We start from the raw sequence: 14,395 nt of genomic DNA on the forward strand, positions 1-14,395 counted from the left end.
CGCCCACTTTGAAGATAACACAGTGCCACCGACGTGGCCCGCTCCCAAGGACTGTGGGCTCTCGTTCCCTGTGGCCAAAGTGAGTAAGACATTTAAAAGTGTTAACCCTCGCAGGGATGCCGGCATCCCTATCCGAGTCCTCAGAGCATGCGCAGACCAGCTGGCTGGAGTGTTTACGGACATATCCCAGTCTGCTGTACCCACTTGCTTCAAGATGTCCATCATTGTTCCTGGACCCAAGAAGGCACAGGTAACTGAACTAAATGATTATAGCAGTCACTTCTGTCGTCATAATTTAAACAACATTTTGTTTTACTTAACCTTTATTTAAATAGGCAAGTCACTTAAGAACAAATTCTTATTTACAATGACGGCCTACCAAAAGGCAAAAGGCCTCCTGCAGGGATGGGGTCTGGGATTAAAAATAAAAAAGTATAAATATAGGACAAAACACACATCACGACAAGAGAGACAACACTAAATAAAGAGATACCTAAGACAACAACATAGCATGGAAGCTACACAACATGACAACAACATGGTATCAACACAACATGGTAGCAGCACAAAACATGGTACAAACATTATTGGGCACAGTTAACAGCACAAAGGGCAAGAAGGTAGAGACAACAATAATCACATAAAGCAGCCACAACTGTCAGTAAGAGTGTCTATGATTGAGTCTTTGAATGAAGTGATTGAGTGTTCGTTGCAGGACGTTCCAGTTGCAAGCTTTAGCAAACTGAAAAGACGAGCGACCCAGGGATGTGTGCGCATTGGGGACCTTTAACAGAATCTGACTGGCAGAACAGGTGTTGTATGTGAAGGATGAAGGCTTCAGTAGATATCTCAGATAGGGGGGTGTGAGGCCTAAGAGGGTTTTATAAATAAGCATCAAGTCAAGTTGAGAGGCTAGTTAAGGATCATTTGACCTCAACCTTACCTGACACCCTAGATCCACTTCAATTTGCTTACTACCTTAATATATCCTAAGACGATGTAATCGACATTGCACTGCATACTGCTCTATCACACAATATCTACAGTTGAAGTCGGAAGTTTAAATACACCTTAGCCAAATACATTTGAACTCAATTCCTGACGTTTAATGCTAACAAAAAATCCCTGTCTTTGGTCAGTTAGGATCACCACTTTCTTTTAAGAATGTGAAATGTCCGAATAATAGTAGAGAGAATGATTTATTTCAGCTTTTATTTGTTTCATCACATTCCCAGTGGATCAGAAGTTTACATACACTAAATTAGAATTAGGTAGCATTGCCTTTATATTGTTTAACTTGGGTCAAACATTTTAGGTAGGCTTCCACAAGCTTCCCGCAATAAGTTGGTGAATTTTGTCCCATTCATCCTGACAGAGCTGGAGTAACTGAGTCAGGTTTGTAGGCCTCCTTGCTCGCACACGCTTTTTCAGTTCTTCCCACAAATGTTCTATAGGATTGAGGCCAGGGCTTTGTGATGGCCACTCCAATACCTTGACTTTGTTGTCCTTAAGCCATATTGCCACAACTTTGGATGTATGCTTGGGGTCCTTGTCCATTTGGAAGACCCATTTGCAACCAAGCTTTAGCTTCCTGACTGATGTCTTGAGATGATGCTTCAATAAATCCACATAAATCCACATATTTTCCTCCCCATGACGCCATTTTGCACGCCCAATTTTTCAGTTTTTGATTTGTTAAAAAAGTTTGAAATAACCAATAAATGTCGTTCCACTTCATGATTGTGTCCCACTTGTTGTTGATTCTTCACAAAAAAAATACAGTTTTATATCTTTATGTTTGAAGCCTGAAATGTGGCAAAAGGTCGCAAAGTTCAAGGGGGCCGAATACTTTCGCAAGGCACTGTAGTTTACAGTTAGTTACTTTTGTGTTTTTTATGGCGAAAATACTATCAAAACAAAATGTTGTGTTCCCATCCCTTACAATCAAAGCCTCTAACTGAATGCACTGCATTATAAATGAATACATCTTTCTTTTGTGCCGTATTTGAGCAAATTCATTGTGATTAATTGCGATTAACTAATGCTATTAACCCCTTACACTCATGGGAATTGGCCTATTTGGATAGGGCTAAATTTAAATGTTTCTTACAGGAGAAATATGGAAACCATATGCATAACCATGGTGGCAATTAAAAGGGAACAGTTTGGAGATTATGGAAAAATTATTAGACTAAAGATGAGTACAACAATTCACCTGACAAGACTGAATCCCAACATTACACTTTTTATTTTATGTGCACTTTACATTTACTGTACTTTTCTCAGCAAAATCTGAAAATAATCTGGATAAATTCAGTAACATGACAAGTATATTTGTGAAAAATTTGGGATAAGTGCAATTTAAGACAAAGAAAATGACAAGGGTTAGTGAGAGGTCTAACTGGTGTTTCCAAGTAGCCAAACACCTCTTCAAAGTGTGCACAGTTCCTAAGTAATTTCAATTCACTTATGACTCAAAGATGAGTCTTCAACTTTTTTATTTTTTAGATCTCCTAGTTGTGCAGTTGAGGAACAGCAGAACGCACAACTGTACTTGTTTAGAACTCAGCCCTGCATCTATGCCTTTACAGAATTACTGTCAGGTGGGCATAATGTGAAAGCTTGTACAGTTGAAGTCGGAAGTTTACATACACTTAGGTTGGAGTCATTAAACTCGTTTTTCACCCACTCCCCAAATTTCTTGTTAACAAACTATAGTTTTGGCAAGTCGGTTAGGACATCTACATGGTGCATGACACAAGTCATTTTTCCAATAATTGTTTACAGACAGATTATTTCACTTATAATTCACTGTATCACAATTCCAGTGGGTCAGAAGTTTGCATACACTGAGTTGACGGTGCTTTTAAACAGCTTGGAAATTCCAGAAAATGATGTCATGGCTTTAGAAGCTTCTGATAGGCTAATTGACATCATTTGAGTCATTTGGAGGTGTATCAGGATGTATTTTAAAGGCCTACCTTCAAACTCAGTGCCTCTTTGCTTGACAATACGGGAAAATCATAAGTAATCAGCCAAGACCTCAGAAATAAAATTGTAGAACTCCACGAGTCTGGTTCATTCTTGGGAGCAATTTACAAATGCCTGAAGGTACCACGTTCATCTGTACAAACAATAGTACGCATGTATAAACACCACGGGACCACGCAGCCGTCATACAGCTCAGGAAGGAGACGTGTTCTGTCTCCTAGAGATGAACGTACTTTGGTGCGAAAAGTGCAAATCAATCCCAGAACAACAGCAAAGGACCTTGTGAAGATGCTGGAGGACTACGAGTCCAGACTACGGTTTTCAACTGCACATGGGGACAAAGATCGTACTTTTGAGAAATATCCTCTGGTCTGATGAAACAAAAATAGAACTGTTTGGCCATAATTGCCATAGTGATGTTTGGAGGGAAAAGGGGGAGGCAGCATCATGTGGTAGGGGTGCTTTGCTGCAGGAGGACTGGTGCACTTCACAATATAAATGGCATCATGAGGGGGGAAAAATTGAAGCAACATCTCAAGACATCAGTCAGGAAGTTAAATCTTGGTCGCAAACGAGTCTTCCAAATGGACAATGACCCCAAGCATACTCCCAAAGTTGTGGCAAAATGGCTTAAGGACAACAAAGTCAAGGTATTGGAGTGGCCATCACAAAGCTCTGACCGCAATCCTATAGAAAATTTGTGGGCAGAATTAAAAAAGTGTGCGCGAGCAAGGAGGCCTACAACCTGACTCAGTTACACCAGCTCTGTCAGGAGGAATGGGCCAAAATTCACCCAACTCATTGTGGGAAGCTTGTGGAAGGCTACCCGAAAACGTCTGACCCAAGTTAAACAATTTAAAGGCAATGCTGCCAAAAACTGATTGAGTGTATGTAAACTTCTGACCCACTGGGAATGTGATGAAAGAAATAAAAGCTGAAATAAATCATTCTCTCTACTATTATTCGGACATTTCACATTCTTAAAATAAAGTGGTGATCCTAACTGACCTAAGACAGGGATTTTTTTACTCTGATTAAATGTCAGGAATTGTGAAAAACTGAGTTTAAATGTATTTGGCTAAGGTGTTTTTAAACTTCCGACTTCAACTGTAATTTAATTGTTACTAGTTACTACTGCCAACATGTATAGCTAAATTATAGACTACGATATTACAGTGTTAGGCTTTCACAAAGCAATTCAGATACGCAGATCATAATTTGTGTGCATAGAATTGAGTCATGAGTGTATTCAGGCCAGTGGCGGTTGGTGCCGTTTAAAATGAGGGGGATGATTATTTGTTTTATGAGCATGGCCTTATTTCTATTCCAGCATGTAGGATGACTGTCATTCATATTCCACACACCCAGCTCAATGCAACATCGATAGGTTTAGGCTACTACATAATACTCTAATTTTCCCTCTACTCATCATGAGGTTGCTACAACCTAGCCTATGAATTAAAGTTTATAACGTAGTTGCACAGTTCGAGAGAATTTTGAATAATCAAGGTGACAGACAGTGACACAGTCAATACGGCCTTGCACACTCTTGCCTGCATTTAGCTGATCTAGGGTGTATTCTTTAGGCCAAAGGTTGCAAATGAGAGTTTCTATTAGACTAATTCAGTTATGTTATCCCCGTTTTGTTCTGTTTGCTTCCATATAAGAAACGTTTTTCAACAGAATCGGCGGAATGAACACACCCCTGAACACACACAAACAGTTCACTTTCATAGCAGCCACATAAAAACAGAATGATCACTTTGCTCATTGTATATATATTTCCTAAAGACCAATTATTATTCTGATCCTGTTTAGTGCATGGGCACTTCCGTCCCAATTTCTGCACTGGATTACAGACTATTCTCTAAAAGGTACTTTTTCCCTAATTAATCAGTTACCAGTTTTGGCCATTAAAGGCAAAGATCCAGGGCCTGTGGCAATCATGTTGGAGATGGTGGTCCTTTCCCCTCTTTTGGGTCAAGAGTTAAGAGAGTAAGAGAGGAGAAAATTACTTTTCTAGTCCTGCTAGGTCACATGGTATCACACCAACAGTAAGGGTTGAGCTATTTTTATGACCCATTGCCTTGGAGAGAGAAAGTATTTTGTGGACATATTTAAAATATCTTAAAACTTATTTTTAGCTTTGCTTTTCCTTAGGGTGATTTTTAGTTGTTCAGTTTTTGTCATTCTTTTGTATTTTTATCTTGGGTTTGTTGTGTAGTAAATATTTCAGCTTTTATTTTCATAGTGTTTTATTTGTCTTTCCTGTGAAGCACATTGCGTTGCATTCCATGTCTGAAATGTGCTGTATAAATAAAGCTTGACATAATAACCGAAAGTTGGTTAAGGTCAATTCAACTACCTCATCCCCATATTACTATTTATCTTCTTGCTCTTTTGCATCCCAGTATCTCTACTTGGACATCATCATCTGCACATCTATCACTCCAGTGTTAATGCTAAATTGTAATTATTATGCATCTATGGCCTATTTACTGCCTTACCTCCCTAATCCTCTACATTTGCACACACTGTACATAGATTTTTCTATTGTGTTATAGACTGTACGTTTGTTTATGTGCAACTCTGTGTTGTTGTTTTTGTCGCGCTGCTTTGCTTTATCTTGGCCAGGTCGCAGTTGTAAATGAGAACTTGTTCTCAACTGGCCTACCTGGTTAAATGAAGGTGAAATAAATAAAACAAATACAAAAAATGTTAAGTTTGTGTCTGTGAATGTGGATGTGCACATGTTTGTGTTTTCAACTGTGTGTCTCTGTGTGAGTGTATGTGTGTATGTGCCTATGCATGTGTGAGTGACTGACGGTCAGTCCGACTGGGCGACAGGATGACTGATTACTGCTGTCCTCTACTTGGGCAGGTGAAACTCCTATTACTGATAATGAGGCTAGAGAGGAGAGGCTGCCATTAATTTGTCTCCACAGATCTAACGCACACAGTCAGTGTGTTTGTGTGTGCGCGCACCCACAATTGCTGAACTCTCCCCAAATAAACTCTGGTGCCCTCCAAAGTGGACGTCGAGGCAAACTTTGCACACTTCAAGACAAATCCTTGTAAAATATGATTAAAAACAACACTGTCAAATCTACAGACCACAACCATTAAGCAAAAGTCCTTCACGTCTTCTTTTTGCTTCATGAGTTATGAAAAGTGCCTTTTCCTCAATTCAATTACAGTTGTAGTCGGAAGTTTAAATACACCTTAGCCAAATACATTTAAACTCAGTTTTTCACTATTCCTGACATTTAATCCTAGTAAAAATACCCTGTGTCTTAGGTCAGTTAGGTCACCACTTTATTATAAGAATGTGAAATGTCAGAATAATAGAAGAGAGAATGATTTATTTCAGCTTTTATTTCTTTCATCACATTCCCAGTGGGTCAGAAGTTTACATACACTCAATGAGTATTTGGTAGCATTGCCTTAAAACTTGGGTCAAACGTTTTGAGTGGCCTTCCACAAGCTTCCTAAAATAAGTTGGGTGAATTTTGGCCTATTAACTGCCTTCCGGAGAAAAAAAATATTTTCTGACAGCCTTCTTTCCAAATCAAGCTCACCCTGCTTCATTCTCTATTCACAGTTACAGTATTTGCTAATCACTTCCCAGTGACCTAGGCCAACCAATGGAATTAGGCTTTGCGATCACATTGAAGAGACCTCAATGTGGATTTCCATATTAATACTTCAGCCCGAAAGTATCTCTCTAGTACCTCTCTAGTACCTTTTCACTACACCTAAAGTCTGAGGGTTCAAGGCTACAAAACGGATTCTAAAAGCCAACTTCACTCATGAGAGTCCCCCCTCCCCCTCTCATCATAAACAGTCACCTAGACCCATCAGACCTCATTGATCTCTGGGTGACAATCTTTATTTAGCTTCTCAGTAATTCAGCCCCTTCTCCCCCCAGTCAGAAGTCTCTTAACTCTGGCTTCATCCCAAATGGAACCTTATTCCCTACATAGTGCTCTACTTCTGATCAAAGCCCTGTGGCCACTGGTCAAAATTAGTGCACTATATATGAAATAGTGTGCCATTTGGGACACAGTCTTTGTGAGAGACAGAAGAAAGAGTAGAACAGAGAAAGGAACGGATCAATGCTTTGAGTTATGAAACAACAGTGGCACAGCTAAAGGCCATCTCTCAAACAAAACCCTGGATAGGTAGACAGGCGACTTGTTTCACAAAATGAACCCCCCCCCCCCCCCCCCTCCACCTCCACCTCACCCCCGTTAATCACCAGCCCGAATGATCCCCCTATTGTCTAGTCTGAAAGTGGGAGACTGCCAGAAGTTCAGACATTTTCTGATGGAACTTGTCGCTTCTCCCTCGGGGTAGAGAGACCTTACTGGGTGGATCACTTTACATCACCCAGTTAACTTGTGTGTGTGTGTATTACTAGTGTGTGTATTACTGAGTAGGCTTCACCAAGGGCCAATATTTTCAATCAAACACTACGAGTAGTAGCATATGACAAATTGTTCTCATAACACAAAGGATGCTTTCTTTGCCATTGTTATGATTATCTCAGAGATAAAACATATTTCTCCATGGCGAGTCAAATATTTGTAAAAAGTACTCCAAGTCAAACTGAATTAAAACTGTTATGTGCCTTTAATATTCTCAGATTACTTCAAGAGTAAAAAGAAGCAGCCATCTTCTCCAGAAGTGTCTAATTTTAGTGATGTCCCTCCTGTGTATCCCTACCATCCTTTTGGCTGGTTGGCAGAGGTATGACCCATATTCCCTGTCCCTTGTTGGAAGCATTAGGAGGCTCAGGGTACCTGGTTGGCACTGCTCTCCTCTGTCTACCCCTGTGCTCTTTGGGTGTGTGTGTGTGTGTGTGTGTGTGTACCCATGAGTGTGTGTTGGTCATCTCTATGTGTGTGTGTGTGTGTGTGTGTGTGTGTGTGTGTGTATCTCCTCTGTGTGCTGGACAGCGCTGGGGGGCATAGGGGGCCAGTTTAGTGATATATTACAACGTTCACAGCCTGACACTTGGCATGGGGATCAGCATAGTCCTAGGTTCTGCCAAAATCACTCTAGTCTATGAGTAAAGCCACTACACAAAGTCATCAAAGTCAAGCCCCACACCCAGGCTAATATGGCAAATTGATAAGTTAGTAATATTGATAGCCTATAGATGAATCAAAGTCATGATGGCAAGAACAACTTCCTGAGGTATTAAAATAAGTGATTTATATCACTCTGTTGGTAAATACTTGCATCAGATCACATCTATAAAAGGATTGGTATTCTGGTTCAAATCCATTGATGACAACTTGAAGACCTTGTTGGGACTAAACCGCTGTAAGACATAGGGCTACATCAGTCTCTTGCTGTCGGGACTCAGACTTACTTCTACTTACCGCCAACAAGGTCGCAGACTCAATTAATTTACAACTCGGCGAGGGCTGTCATTTCTCCACTTTACACAGGCAGATCCCAGGGCAGTGTTTTGGGGCCCTGCACTCTTTGAGAAATGTCCAGTCGCTGCGGTGATGAGGAGTGACAGGATTCTCAGACTTATTAGCGTTCTGCGAGCCGGTGTCATTAGAGATTCGCATCACGCTGTGAATTACTATTTCCCCCTGTAACGGTGTGAGCGTCCGTGCGAACCGCAATGCTCTGTTCTGTGACCCCCCCCCCCCCCCCGAGTGACCCCAGGGGTTCGGGGAAGGCTGGGGTGGGACGTGAGTGAGGACAGATACGGCCTGCTCATGAATTAAGGATGACTTCAGTGGTGTTCAACTTTCAACCCCTACGTCCGTATCGCCGGCAAGGATCTGGCTGACAAATGGGTATCAGTGCTCAGAGCGACTCCAAGTAACTCTGCTTCCCTGGTTAAGTATTCAGGAGGGGACATGGCCGGGGCTAATTCTGAACATGCCATGTTTAAAATAGTCACAGCTGCTGCTACTGATGGGGAGGTTTCTATAATGTATGTTGAGATATTGTTCCAATTTTACAGGGTTTGGGGAATTTCCATTTAAATTCAAGACGATTCAGGAAATATTTAGAAAAAGATACAGTATCTTTGGAATGTCCATCACATTTTTTTAAACCACAACCTGTAATTATTCAAGTGATAACTGAACCTAAAATAAACAACTAAAATAATGAGTGCGAACAGTGAACTAACCATCCATTCTGAGATGATGATGTCCACCATCTCAAGGGGCAGTTTGACCTCCTCTATCCTGCCCTTTATCAGAGTGACCCTGTTCTACAGCTGGTTCGACCTAAGAGGAAATGAGACATTAAAAGAAAAAACATGTTATCTTTCCTGTTCAAAACATTTTTATTGCAATAATGAAACAAGACACTATGCGATAGTCCAAAATTACAGCCAGAGTGTTTCATTTTCTTATCTTAATTCATGTACTTTTTCATTTAATCCAAAATGAACAAATGAGATGTTAAATAACAAAGTGTTGAATGATGCTTTCAGCAAATAGGCCAAAACCATGGATCAGGCACAGTTCTACTCAACATCATTGGTACTTTTACACTTACATTCAACTCTAGAATAGAATAGTTGTAATCATGGTAACAAATCAATAGCTGTACTATGATCTCCTAACAACACACGGCTTTTGTGTAATATTCTAAGGTTAGGACTGCTATTCTTATTAAGTGGTCTATTATCTCTCACAAGTATAAAAAAGTCCCCGTAGTTGAGGCACAGCAAACAGTGAATTTGTTCCGACATATACCCAACCTACTACTCTAACATTGGTCAAAAGCCAAGCCATTTTGGGTAAGTAGGACATAATTGTTCCTCCCCTGTGGCCTTTTCACATAGAGGTTTGTGTGTTAACAAACACCCAACCTGACCTGTGTGTGTGTGTGTGTGTGTGTGTGTTGTGTGTGTGTGTGTGTTGTGTTGTGTGTGTGTGTGTGTGTGTGTGTGTGTGCGTGCAGTACAGATGAGGTGTGTGTATACACAATACATTCGAGTCCGTACTGATGTGGTGACTACGAGAGTGCACCCTGTTTAAATGATCCTTCCTTTTCTGACCGGCAACCCAGGGTATCAATCTCTGTGCATATTCCATTATCATGACAGCTAATGTTACTGGGGACAGAATAATTACTCATGGCCCAAGAGTGCATTTCTGCAGCGCTGATCCTTATCTCGCGCTCCCTCTCTCGCTCGCTATCACATTCTCCCAGAATCACTCTCTAACGTTCTCGCTATCCCCCTTCTCTACCTCCCTTCCTTTTTCTCCCTCCCTTCAGGAGTGGGAAACACTGTAATCTCATTATTGGGGTAATTTAGAGGACAATGCCAGGACACTGGGGGAGGGGAATGGGGGGGGGGGGTGTAAAGGGGCGTTGAGAGGTAGAAAGAGATAATGACCAAAAGAAAGAGAGCGAAAGAGAGTGTGTGTATGTGTTAGAGAAAGAGAGACGGACATAGACAGAGACGTTCTTCTGGTTGCTTGTGGTGTTAATCCTGTACCCCTTGTGGGTTAAATACACATGTCTCATCATCCTAAATCCATCAGTATCAGAGTAGCAGGATTATGCCATAACTCCCGTGGGGGTACAGGGCTCTACAGTGAGTCTATTTAACTCGCATAGGCACCTTAATGCACCTGGATTTTTTGCACCTCGAAAAATGTTGGATTCTAGCTTTATTACCTCAAATATTTGTAATTGTGTTTATAAATCTCTTTGTGTGCGCCTATATTTTTCAATTTAGGTGCACACGTGCTCCTTATAAATAAAGCATAGTTTATTCCCCAATGTCCTACAGCCCAAAAAAATCTATATTATATACGCTCAATGGTTTGTTTATTAGGTACACCACCCTGTTCACAAAAATGGTTTGGTCCTGAGACAGGCCACTTGAGTGTATAGTTAAGGTATTTTAACATTTTATTGACAAATTTAGGATAGTAATGTAGATTGGGAGATCGATGAGAGGGACAAAGCAGAGAATGTGAGTTGAGGATTGGGGGATGGAATTGCTGCCTCCAGGGACAAATGTGGTCTGGGGGTGGCAGCCCTACACTACAACTAGACCAGCCAATGACACAGTTCGATAGTATTTTGAGTGGAACATTCCTTTAAAAACCAATATGGTTCAGTCTTCAAATCTCCATCAGGGTGCTGTTCCTAAAGTATTCCTATCTGTGAGCATGGCTTCCAGTGCAGCTGGTTGAAGAATTAAACAACAGTATAGCTCTCAATGCAACACTCGACTAATCAGACAATTCAGTCAGATTATCTGTATAATAAAATGCCTTGTAATCCATCAATAATCTCCCATTTTTCAAAGGCAACGACTGTAACTTAACTTATCCTGTTTTCTAATTTAAACATATGAGCGAGTGAGAGCGAGATTCCTGTCTGGCGTACAGCAACCATTTTAATTAGAGCCCGAACAATATATCGGTTCAGACATTATCGGTCGATATAGGCTTTTTAAAGCTATATCGGTATCGGCCGAAATAGGGTGGAAAAAGGGAATCTAATGCTTATCTGAACACTTATCTGAACCATAATCATGATGTGTCATTATTGTCACAATGTAAGAAATCAACATAGGATGTAACTTTAAAATGTTTCATTATATATATATATATATATATATATATATATATATTTGTAAGTTTTGTCTCCCTACCAAAAAAAAATCTGAATTGGACACAAAATAGCATATCTGTAGTAGGGCTGTGACAGTAATTGAATAACCATGTAACTGACGGTTATGGATAGAGACCGTCATGAAAATAAAATAACCAGCAAAACCGTTTAAATAGGCCTATATTCATTTTTGTATATATTTTTTTCTTTATTTTCATGTAGTTGAACTTTACCTAACAGCGGGAATGTTTACTAATGATTATAAGCAATTGTTTTGCTAACTCTATCTATTCAACTTTCTACATCTCCTCTTTCCAACTTTCTCGAGCAGCTAATTGCTAGATGCGCGGGGGTGTAGAGGGCTATAGGCTATGGCAGTTCAATAAAAAATAAAAATTGATGCGTGGCTCGTTTTGATTGCTTGCTAGTAAATAAATAAAAAGGTTGGATATGTCTGACTATTCATGAATTATTCAACAGCAGCCGACAAGGTTGTTCTGGCTCTGAAGCCTATAATGCACTAATGTGTCAAATGGACAATGAGCCAATCCTCTCCAACCTGGCATGGTATAATTTGATACGGAATATTTTCTTATTATATAGACTAATCAACGTTGATCAGGACCGGTCCTGGGCGATATGCTGCCGTACACAAAAAAAATTGCCATCCTCCTATCCCCGCAAAGTAGAATAGTAGCCTATGAATACCCATTTGGTAGCCTACCGTTTGTAAAACATGCATTTTTATGTTTATACCAGTCATTAGGTTACATTCATTTATGTTAATGCATGTATTACAGCAATTTACCACTGTCATTTTCAGAGTGGAAACATTGTTAGCAGAGTTCAAAACCTGCTACACTTGTGAGAAACAAGTTTTGATTTATTTCATACCATCATTTTTGCGCTCCATGTGAGCAATGAGAATGTGATACAACTGCATTGTTGAATTTCACTACACCCGCAATAACATCTGTTAAATACAGTGCATTCGGAAAGTATTCAGACCTGTTGACGTTTTCCACATTGTTACATTACAGCCCTGTTCAAAAATGTATAAAATTATTTTTTCCCTCAATCTACAAACAATACTCCATAACGGCAAAGCAAAAACAGTTTTTTAGAAATTTTTAAACATCAAATTTACATAAGTATTCAGACCCTTTACTCAGTATTTTGTTGAAGTACCTTTGGCAGCGATTACAGCCTCAATTCTTCTTGGGTATGATGCTACAAGCTTGGCACACCTGTATTTGGTGAGATTCTCCCATATTTCTCTGCAGATCCTCTCAAGCTCTGTCAGGATAGATGGAGAGCGTTGCTGCACAGCTATTTTCAGGTCTCTCAAGAAATGTTAGATCAGATTCTAGTCCAGGCTCTAGCGGGGCCACTCAAGGACATTGACACTTGTCCCAAAGCCACTCATCCATTGTCTTGGCTGCGTGCTTAGGGTTGTTGACCTGTTGGAAGGTGAACCTTCACCCCAGTCTGAGGTCCTGAGCGCTCTGAAACAGGTTAAAATCATGCTCCGTTCATCTTTCCCTCGATCCTGACTAGTCTCCCAGTCCCTGCCGCTGAAAAACATCCCCACAGCATGATGCTGCTTCACCATAGATATGGCATTCAGGTTAGAGTTCAATCTTGGTTTCATCATTGGTTTCATCTGACCAGAGAATCTTGTTTCTCATGGTCTGAAAGTCTTTTAGGTGCCCTTTGGCAAACTCCAAGCAGGCTTGCGTCTGGCCACTCTAACATAAAGGCCTGACTGGTGGAGTGCTGCAGAGACGGTTGTCCTTCTGGAAGGTTCTCCCATCTCCACAGAGGAACTCTGGAGTTCTGTCAGATTGACCATCAGGTTCTTGGTCACCTCCCTGACCAAGGCACTTCTCCCCTGAATAGTCAGTTTGGCTGGGTGGCCAGGTCTAGGAAGAGACTTGGTGATTCCGAACTTCTTCCATTTAAGAATGATGGAGGTCACTGTGTTCTTGGGGACCTCGACACAATCCTGTCTCGGAGCTTTACAGACAATTCCTTCAACCTCATGGCTTGGTTTTTGTTCGGACATGCACTGTGAACTGTGGGAACTTAACAAGACAGGTGTGTGCCTTTCCAAATCATGTCAAATCAATGGAATTTACCACAGGTGGACAAGTTGTACAAACAACTCAAGGATGATCAATGGAAACAGGATGCACCTGAGATTGTTACGGTGCGTGAATGAGGACCCAAAAGCGAATTAACTTAGACAGAGCTTCTTTAATTACCAAACATAGGTAGGCTCAGACGGACCGGCAGATTCCGACAGGACAAGACAAGGTTACAGCAAACATGACGACAGTCTGGTTCAGGCATGAAACACAACAAACAAGAATCCGACAAGGACAGGAACAAAAACAGAGAGAGATATAGGGACCTAATCAGAGGGAAAAAGGGAACAGGTGGGAAACGGGGTGAATGGGTAGTTAGGAGGAGACAAGGCACAGCTGGGGGAAAGAGGAGGAGAAAAGGTAACCTAACAACGACCAGCAGAGGGAGACAGGGTGAAGGGAAAGGACAGAGACAAGACACAACATGACAGTACATGACAGTACCCCCCCACTCACCGAGCGCCTCCTGGCGCACTCGAGGAGGAAACCTGGCGGCAACGGAGGAAATCCTCGATCAGCGCACGGTCCAGCACGTCCCGAGAGGGAACCCAACTCCTCTCCTCAGGACCGTACCCCTCCCAATCTACGAGGTACTGGTGACCACGGCCCCGAGGACGCATGTCCAAAATCCTGCGGACCCTGTA

At 41.2% G+C, this 14,395-nt stretch overlaps 1 pseudogene; it reads right to left on the minus strand.

Moving 5' to 3' along the window:
- Window positions 1-14,395, minus strand: part of LOC110506081 (protein arginine N-methyltransferase 3-like) — a 118,783-nt pseudogene that overhangs the window by 80,542 nt on the left and 23,846 nt on the right.

This window comes from Oncorhynchus mykiss, chromosome 26 (genome assembly GCF_057628025.1).
Source record: "Oncorhynchus mykiss isolate SJ-2025 chromosome 26, ASM5762802v1, whole genome shotgun sequence".
NCBI classification, from domain to species: Eukaryota; Metazoa; Chordata; class Actinopteri; order Salmoniformes; family Salmonidae; genus Oncorhynchus; species Oncorhynchus mykiss.